Raw genomic sequence first — 10,796 nt, forward strand, 5'->3', positions numbered from 1 at the left:
CATCACCGTCGTCATCCTCGCTGGAGCTCTAATGTGAAGAGCGATTTTGGAACTGACCGGCACACAGCGAGAATGGGTGTTGAGGATAATTAAGTCAAACGGACACGGTCAGCCGGAAGTTTGCAGTGCCCGTGACCGGGACTTACTTACTTTCCGGCCATTAATTATCGCCCGGATCGTGTTGTTGTCCGTTTTTTGTTCCTCAAACTATTTAGCCGCGTGCGGCCGCCGACGATGTGAAGCTCACTCCCCATGGAGACGCCTGGTGGCTGCATCGGAATTTTATAATCGAGTGACGTTACATAATCGGAGTGCTTTATTAAATCGAAAAGCGGGCGGCTTTATGACTTGCAACATCGAATATTATCGCCCGTAATCTGTGCCTAGACGGAGCTAAAGTAATTATTAATTGACGACCAAGGGGTTCTGAATAATGCCGTAAAGTTAAACTGCCTCGGCCAGACACTGAGCTGCAACTTGATCCATCATGAGACGACGTCCCTGAAGCGGGATGCTGGCCAAGCGAAAGGGCGGTATCGTCCGTCGACCGGGTCACACGTTCAAGCACGTTCGGGTGTCGGAGATTCTGCCAAGGATTAACTATTGAGCGACTTGCAAAGTTAAAGTTCCCGGAAGGGAAGCACACACCGGCAGCGATGGTGACCCGCGCCTGGAATAGACTCGAAGATTCCGGTTCCGGGGTGAATGTCACGAAAATGTTTGTTAATTAATTTCAAATTGATTTTTGACAACCATTTGCATTAGCGCGACATTCGGGTGACAGCCCAACGATGGTGGATGTTGACTTTTCGGATCAAGGCCTGCCTCGAGAGAGGCGCGAATGAATATTTAACGAACTGTGGCGTTCCGACGACGGTGCTGCTGTCCCGAGAAATTTAGTCGCGTAATTCGCTTGGCACAGCGTGGTACGATCACAAATTGCGACCCCGCGTTGAAAGCGACCCCCTGGCAGCCGGCCAAACTTTGGCCCGAAGCCATCATAAGGACGTGCGATCGGGCGCCGAGCAACAGATTTGCAAACTCTTTTTTTTCTTGTTTTTAGGGCCCGCGTCAAACGATGCCAACGGGCGGCAATTAGATGGAACAGTTTCATGACAGACGGACGGCGATCGGTCTGTGCGGCGAAGGATTGCCCGTCTGCGCCAGGGTCAGACAAGGCGATTAACTGTTGATTTATGGTAAATTATGAAAACTGTTTTGCACAACGCCAAGTGTTTTGAGTATTGGCCTGGGAAGGATTGATTGGTGGTGCAATTTGTTTAGAACGATGCGCCTGGCGAAGGTCGGCCAGAGTGTTGGAACAATGCTGGGAATATGAAGCCTCATCCGAGGGATCTGCGCGAAGAATGGATTCCTTTCCGGGTGATTTTACGAAACATTGACAGCGTTGATTACAGCATGGAATAGCGACGCATAAAACAGAGTGACACATAAATAATGCGACAGATGTCGCGACGGTGTTTCACACATATCTTTTCGTAGTGTATCTGTCCTGCGCCCGGAGTTTCACCTTTCCAGCCGTTCCTGGCGAGGGTTTGCCGCTCGATTTATTATTCATTCGCCGCCCACAGCTCTGATGTGGCATAGTTTTTCATCACAGCTGCGACCCGCTTCTCGCCAGTCGGATCAATTGGCCAATGAATGGCCTCGCACAGCCTCGATACTTCCGCCGGACAGATAGGGTTCCCTCGGTGTCATTCAATTTTGGCAGCAGTCCATTAGCTTTTTTATTCCGATGTCCATCAAATTTCCGGCTGATTAGCCTCTTCGAGCGCCACCACACCGCGTGGTTTCACCATTTATTTATGATGCTCTACTTATGCTCTACCACCGGTGGCTGGCCAACCAGCCAGCCAGCCAGCCATCCGTCGCCCAGCGTATCGTTACGATAAATTTATGAACGTCTCCGTTGTGGCGCCCGCTACGGTCGGAGTGCTGGTGGTGGAGCGTGTATTTGGCCAAAATATATTGCTTGCATAAATCTGCCGGCTAAGCCCGTTGCTCCGTGGGTTTTCGGGGAAAAGAAGCGACGCTGAAAGCGAAACCGCCAGTCAAGATGACCGGCGGGGTTTGGGGCACCGAACAAGGACTCGCGAATCGCTCGAGCTCACACAGACAAAGTTTTCCCCAAAAAGTCGCACCGTCCCGTCAGCGTCATCAACGACTTCACACCACGGCCACCGCGGTATTCATCATGGCGTCGCGATGCTTGTTGAGGTTTGTTTTTTTGGTGCGCTATCTTGGCCCGTCACTTTTGGAGGTACTTTTGGGGCTCTTCGGTCTTTCGGGCACCACAGTGAGAAAGAGAGAGGGAGATTGGTCCTTCCTTTTACTGTCGGTCCCAGCGGGGTTTTCCTTCAGTTCGGAAGGACGACGATTAAAATGTTCTCAGGAGCGACCGGGAGGACAGCGGGCGAACAAACAAATCAGATAATGGTTCGGAATTATTGATCGGTGTTAAATCGATCCAGATGAGTGATCCCCGGACCGCGCTCTCTCGGATCACCGGCCCCAAAAACAGGCGTCGCCCGCCAGCGTCTGTGTTCGTTCTGGAGCGCGAGTTTTCGTGGTAATAAAATTACAACTTATTACTTTCCAAAAATTCCCACCATTTCTTGTGAATCACGGGCAGCCAACTTCGGTTACGGGCCCCGCACGATGGAGCAACTTTGGCAAAGTTTTGCTTTTGCGAAATGGATTACAACGCATTTCGGTTGCCAACGACCGGCGGGGCACAGCTTTAGTTGCTTACGGACGTCATGGCAACCGTCCCGACGCTGGAGATTCGTTCCTTCGCTGGCTGGCTGAGATTGAGACGTTGGGAACACCGAATTGTCACTTAAGCGGGAAAATTGATTCAACAAAATTTGATTTTCACTCAAACTCGACGTTCTGGCCTGACATGGAATGGCCTGACCGGGACCGTCACAACTTAAACGCAAGCTCTATTTTTTTTTAACACAAAAACAACGCCAATCCATGCGAAGGACGAAAATGAATTGAGTTTGAATCGGTGGTTGAAAATCACGCAAAAAAACCCAAAACAAAAATGGAGCACAAATTGTTGGCCGACGTGTTAAGCCACATTTTCGATGTGGTCGGAGCCTGCTCTGCTTCGGGGCCGTCCGCCTGAAGCACGATCGGTTTCCCGGGTAATAGTGTTGTCCGTTGAAAATTCGTTTACCGTCCCCGCCGGGTGGCGAACCTCGGACACACGGGGTGGGGCAGATTTGTCCGGCTGTCGGAAGGACTATGCGATGGTTGTCTTTGCAACGAACCGCGGACGAAAGAAAGATTTCTCTCTCTCTCTCTTTCGCTGTTCCCAAAATGGGTTTCGGGCAGACCACCGCCAGTTTGCCACAACGAGAGGTCGAAGAGGTGGTTTCAATTTCCACTTTGCACGGGCCACTTTCCTGTGGGCCACGCCGGTGGGCGAAAGGTTTTGGCCGGGTTAAGCTTCGTGTTATCGATACGAAAGCATTACACGTCGTTCGAAGTAAGATGGAATGGTTTTAAATTCGTTCCGAAATTGGTTCCAATTTTCCAGTCATCCGCACTGTGCATCGTCGTGTCATGCTCGGCTGAATGTGTTTCTAAATTTTATTGATCGGTTTGTTGGAGATCAAATTTTCGTTTGTAATAATCAATTTCTGATGTTGCAAACCAACCGTTTTTACCGCTAAATGCAATTCGTGTTGTTCGAAAATAAATAATTAAATAAACGTTCTATTATTTTTCGGTTATCCGTTTCGGTATCAGCTGCCGTTCGGTGCGGTTTCAGGCCGCTTACCATTGAGTGATCCACTTAGTGGTCCACCACAAGAGCCCCTGCCTGCGCTGTGCCCTACGCGTGTTGCAAAACACGTGTGATGCTGTGATTTGGCTTCAGTGACCGAGAAATCAAGTTCCGGGCTGTTGACATCGTATTCACCTCACACACACACACACACTGACAGGAGCCATTTTGCCTGCCGGCAAGGATTCACAACGATGGCGACGACGACGACGACGACGACCAACAAATCTTGTTACGTCAATCAATATCGGGAAATTCACAGTGGCACCGGTGCGCAGGTTCGTGTCCTCCGTGTGCGATCAAAAACAGATACATTTTTTTCCCAAACGGGTTAGTTTTTAACACAATTTTAACGATTATTAAATTGCTAGCTTTTGATGCAACGTTGTCGGGATGGTAAAATTTAGAATCAAGCAGCTTTCGCAATCGTTTAAATCTTAATTCAATAACAGGGAACGCGCAAATTTAATATTGTTTAAACTCTCTTCAGCACAAAAAATAATGAGAAATAACAATAGCTGGCTTCATTTGGTTACAAAGGGCAACATGAAAAATTCGGAGCCACTCCGTTCCATCCGGTCGATCACATTGGGAAAATTTAATTTACAATTAAGTTCGCTGCGTTCGGGTTATGAATTTTTTGCCCCTGTTTACGAGTGTTTTATTTTTCACGGTCAGCATTTCCCGTGCAATGGCAAGCTGAGTGATTCTCGGGACGCGCCCACCCCTGGAAACCCGATCCCGTAGCGGTGAGCATCGTTTTATTTTGAAGCACATCAGGATTTCGATTGCCATTCGAATGGCCAAACAACATATCCAAGCGCCTGGCCCGAGGGTGGCATTGGGATATTTTTATTGTTCAACCAAGCTAACGGGTTATCGACGCCAAATCCCGAAATCCCACCATTTTCGTTTTTCATCCTCCCGAGCGTGAGACGGCGATTGGTTCGCACCGGTTTCATGGCGCCACATGGTTTATGTTACATTGTAGCGTGTTGCCGAGTAACCGAGATCCAATCCTTCCCCGAACCCGACTGCCGAGCGGAGGTGTTGAGTAACCAAAAAATCTTCTCGTCAAGCGTGTCCCATTTGTCATTTTTGTCTTGTTTTTTTTTGGTTTGGTTTTGCCAATTGCGCTGGCGTACGTAAAACTGAGTTTTATGATTGATGGCTTATCGATCGTCGTGGAGCACTGTACGCGGCATAATGGTTTTCACCATCATTGTACCACGATTACGGTGGAAAATTTAAATTGCTTTTCAATACAAATGGCACTTTTCAACGGTAATTTGGTATAATTTTGGGGTGCGCACAAAAGGCGTGCGCTGTTTTAGAGAGGTGCAACAAATGTGAAGCCATCCCATTGAACGGGGACCCCTTCCAGGGTCCGGCGTAGAATAATTTAAACATTCGAAAGAATCGTCCCAGGGTTTATCGAATTGGTGGTGGCTGTTAAAATGCAACAAACGTTATGGTTTCCTCTGAACGGGCCGCGGTTAATGATGGTCGAAGCATAACCGACGCTGAACCGGACTACGCCGCTTATCGCCTATTTTTGCAGTAATTTATAGCGAGCCACGCCGGGGCGATAATTCGCGCGCCCGGCACGAAGTGGCGGAAACAGCGAAACATCCCGTCAGCCGGAAGTTTACGATGGCGGCGGCCGTGATTGCCGATGCCGTAGTCGATTAACCGCCGACGCATGGGGAACGGAACCGGGATGCGCCCACTCACTCACACGGGCGGGCGTCATCAAATCCGAAGCCGAAGCAAATCAGAGAACAGACGCTACCGAAATTGGTTAAATTTATCGCTGTCATTGTGCATTGCGTTCCCAATCAATAATCCGACTATTATTAATGATTGGCCATTTCTTTTTCTGCTTTATCGCCACACACACACTCACGGGAGGGCCTCGAGGATGGAACGGAACCTCGTGGCCCCGCGAACCACCGACAGCACTTGGGACTTGCTTGGGTGGCTTTTGTCCCGGGCCGGAGCTACTGTACGCCAGGAACACAAACTCCCGATGGTCGTTCGAATCGATAACGGTCACGTTATCGGACACCATCGCGTACCTTATGCTTCCGGTTGGCCGGCCGGCCGGTGGCCACCGCTTCACTGGTGGCCACTGTTTGGGATATGCTGTCGCTGTCAACAGTTATCCTGCCCGATTTACACGCATCGAATGACCGACCGATCGGTCCGGTCCGGACTATTTGAGATGTTTTCTGTTTCTTTGAACGGATCTTCGCGGCGGCAGCGTGGCTGGACCGTTCGACGCACGCCGCCGCCGAGTCATACATATTTATGTTCACTGGCTGTCAGATAATTTCAAAATCTCCGCTCCTTAGACATCCTCCAGCTCCCGCCCGATGGGTCGTTGTTTATGGAAATGTTATGGTTATTGGAATTTCCCAAGTAAATTGCTCGGACCATAGCAACTCCACTCAAATGGAAACTTTCTTCGGATGAAATAGCAAAAACCCAGCGCAAAACGGAGCCAAATCGGTGCCGAAGATTTATCGCGTGCACTTTCGCGAACGCGGATGCTTTCCCTGTTGGTTGTGGTAAAGTGAAAAGGAAATGAAATTTTTTTTTTCAAGGAAATTAAGGATGCAGCACTACAACCGGGCATTGTCGTATGCAAAAGGGTCAGGGACTTATTTGCTTATGTTTCATAGTGTGGGCAAATTAACGGTCTGGTGTTAACAACCATTGTTAAGCGTGAATTGAAAAATACCTGAATGAAAATAAATAATTTAAAATAAAATCAAATTCTTACACCTAAGCTTTACTAGGCATTTGATTGTTTGAATTGTTCACACAGCAGAGTCGAGCAGTTTGATTGAGCTTCATGTCAATTAATTCGATCAGTTATTTTAAAAAGATTCGCGTGGTTACTATGAAGATATTTGTGGGTAAAATGGCCCTAACATTTATCCATGATTTCCCGATAGTAACATCACTTATAGATCACAATTAATTGATCCGCCCACGGGGCCTTAGTTGGTAATAGGTAAGAGTAACGAAAAACATAAATTAGATTATAATAAATAGACTGTTATTTTGTACTTTGCAATTCCTTACCTAACTGTATTCTTAAATGCGTAAAAAAACCGTTAATTTCTGGCAGAGTTAAAACATGAAATCAACAAGCCAATACGCCAACCACTGGAAGAGTCAGGCACAACCAGCATCTCCCAATAAAGGTAGCTATTTTCTGCAAATCAAAAAGCCACACACCTCATCCAGCCCCTAGCCGGCCATAGAATGTTTAGAGAAAGTCTCTCGGGCAACTCACACGCCGACAAGGTGGGTAACCGAGCTTGGACCATCTAAATGCTCTAATGACAACGGTTGATTTGTAATACCCCGAACGGGCCACCGAAAGGATGGTATCCCGTCGGCACAAATTAAGCTACCAGGTTTTGGGTACGGCCGAGAACGCCCGGACCAACTTGTCGTCGACGATGGCACCGAAGCGAAGGATTACTTGTAATCTACATGTAAGCCTTTCTGGGTTAACCCTTCTGTCCTCGCTTTTATGGTGCGCCTCGGATGTCCGTTTAAATCGTGCAAATGGATGCTGGTATGCACAATGGTGCTGCTGCTGCTGGTGCTAGCCCCGATAGTGTCCTCAATGTCAAGTGCAAAAGATGGAAAATGTAAAACGATGCAACGATCAGCCACAGCTACAGGAACCCGCTGGTTATCGTGCCCATTACGCTTCCGGCTGGACGGTGCACACCATCGCTCGGGTAGCATAAGCAGCATAAGGTCGATTTGTGGCAACACAATCTCCGACAGCATCGCACCGGACGGCACACTTTCGCTCCAACGAATGGTGCCGATGGCTATCACCTCTTTGTGCTCCGGAAGGATCGGAGTCCTGGACAGTTGAAGCTGCGACGATTGCACTTTTATGGTACCCCGAACGGACGCATTAACTGATCGACCGTCGACACGTTGGTGCACCGATTGCCGAGAAAAAGAAGGAATGTAACGCATTTGCATCGCATTGCACGACCCTGGCACGGTCGCATCGACCGGCTGCGTCGGTGCAGTAATGCAATTTCGTGTGCAATCTTTGTTTTCATCCCCACGTACCGGGCTGCCGGGTGTAACTTTTAAATGAAATAACTTATCACGGGCACGGCTCTCGAAGGTGTGCAAAAATACACATCCTGTCCGGGATCCGGCACGCCTCGAGCTCGCGCCATGGTGCGTGACACGAGTTGTAACCGAACGATGCCGAACGAAGCTTAAAATGCAACGCAAAGTGTAGATACTTTGCTGATAGTTTTGCGCCCTTTAGGTGTCCTTCCCGCCGTCGGTGGTGTGCACCAGACGATGTTTCCTTTTTTTCCAAGAAAAGCGAACCTTTTTTGCCTCACGAAAAGAGGGATTATTGCGTCTGCGGGACACAATTTGTGGTGTGCACTGGCGTTGGCCGCAACACTCGCAAAGAGTTGCACATGGTCGAGTCGAGACAAATAGAGTTGCACACAGTACAGTAAGCTAAAGTAATTACACTCAAAGCTCATCGGGACAAGTGCCGTCCCTGGATGCCGTGGCTGGATTGAATGGATGAACGGTTGCGGTTTTTAATGAGGTTAACTGTTTCGAATGGTTTTAATGAGATAATGTCTTTAATAAGGAAAAGAGTGAGACTCACGTGCTGCATTCGGTAAAACGAATGAGTTTCTTTATTTTAATAGCAGATTTTTGAGCAGAGAACCATTGACAACGGAATCGGCCCACACTCAGGGTAGCCCGACAGCGGGATGATGCAGAGTGAAAAGAATTACGAGAGTTTTGTGAAAAATAAAAAAAACCTCTAGTATCCAAACGATAATGTGGACAGCTCCAGTGGTTGAGTGACGCCAAGCTAGAATGCATTAAACGAAACTTATCCGACACGTTTGCAGGAAGAGAAGCGATTCCGAACCGCCGGTGCAGCTGGACCATGTTTCGTTCCTGGATAGTGACAAAAATGTCTTACCCGGACACGACATGGTAGCGTTGGAAAAGAGAATTTGATTTGGGTTTTCGCTTGGCTCGAGTGACACAGAATGGGAATTTTAGTTTCTTATACGGTGTTCATATTTCGTGAGCAGTATTTGAGAGGCGAACAAATTCACCATAGAAAACAGCTTCTGTTCTGTTTGCTGATGGATTATTAGTGATACAGGATACTGTTTTGCTTGGCGGAGTAATCTGCAACCTTATAGCAACTAGCCATGCTTAATACTCATTGGCTATTTAATTAATGTTTTAAAAGAAATATGGTACACCGAAAAGTATGCCATCAAATGCTTGGGGAAAAGATGAATATGAAGCCACAAATGTGGGCTGATTAGTTTATCACTAAGTGCGATGCTCGTTTCACTTATGCTACTCATGCCATCAGCTCGATTATAATTTCCTGCATTTCACAAAACCATGTTCCCGATTCGCCTGACTTTAATTAAGAAAGTTTTCCATCCCGACCCACTGATCGCTGACCGAGGAAAAGGCACCCGATGGAGAAGTGTGTTGGCCGCAAAGCTATCACTAGCTCCGTCGAGTGTGCTGCTCGACGTACAAGTGCCTCAAACATCGTTCGCTGACACTTTGCAGATTGTTCTGACGCCCGACCGGGTGCCGACATCCTTGGGTGGTGGAAATTGGCGATACGTGTCGCCGCTCGAGAACCCCGTTCGCAGATGCACTTCCCTGATGCGCCCTGTCTCCGTGACTCTTTTCTCTGACTCGTTGCCGGTCCCACGACACGCAACAAAGAAGAGAAAGATATAGAGAGAGAGCGCGAGAGAGAGAGCGAGGTTTTGATGGAGCGAGGCAAGTGTGCCAAAGTTTTGCTTCGATTTATCAAGGGCCATCATCTAGTGGAACTAACCGGTGATTGGATTTTTCTGTGGCTTGTGGGCTAGTCTGGCGAGAAAAGTAACACATTGTCCTTGGGTGCACGTGGGATGAACGAACGAGTGTACGGAGTGAAGCAGAAACACGGCGACACAAGGAAACCGGAAGTTGTTGGGATTTGTTGCAAACATTGATTACGCAAAGATACACACTGCGCTGTGCAATTGCACGGGAAATGCAATTAGCTCATGGCTCCAACTCACGAAGTCTGGAGAATAGTTTTTTAAAACACGCCACACAATGTTAGGAACTTTGAGCCGATCTCAATCTGGACTGTGTTCATCCGTAAAAAACGTTCGATTTGTTTCTAATGCTAGCCCCGAAAGGCCAGGCGTTATTCTAAAAACGACTCCCACAACAGGATGTGCTTAAGAAAAACTAAAACCTAATTAATTACGGATGATATTATTACTGTGGCCGGTACTTTATGGGCGACGGCCTTGCCAGTTCTTAGTCCTTTCAAAGTGAATGTGCAGATGATTACCCTTTCTCGGTGCTCGTCAAAACTCTGTGCACCCGAATCCTGTGAGCCACAGGCTCCCGATAATGATCAGCTCACCGCATCGGAACCGATGTCGACCACAAATCGTACTCAGTCGTGCCCAGGAGCCCAGGACCCAAACTCTGACGCTCTGCAATCCGTCATAACCGTGACCTCACCGTCAGCAGGATGGCACCATCATCATCCTGGTACAGCGTGACAGCGTGAGGTCAGCTAACGAGTGGTCGTCGGGAGAGACAACGGCACGGACGGACGAGGATGAGGACCACAACAAAAGTTTTTTAATTAAAATTCCTTCCTCCATTCATTAGCCATGCAGGGAGCCCCGGCCCGGAACGCTGCTGGCGTGGCACTGCCAGCGGCACACCACGCAAGGACATCCCCGGGCCAAAGGTTGTGTTGCTTTCCGGATCGTGATAATGAAATTAAAATCAGCTCTGTGGGATGCGGGATGGTATTTGCCTGAAAAATGTACTGCACTTTGAATGTGCGTTTGTCCCCGTGAGCCTGTAAGGCGGGTTTGGCCGCAAATCGCGTTGCGTGAAGCAATAG

Source organism: Anopheles cruzii, chromosome 3, assembly GCF_943734635.1.
Source record: "Anopheles cruzii chromosome 3, idAnoCruzAS_RS32_06, whole genome shotgun sequence".
Classification (NCBI taxonomy): domain Eukaryota; kingdom Metazoa; phylum Arthropoda; class Insecta; order Diptera; family Culicidae; genus Anopheles; species Anopheles cruzii.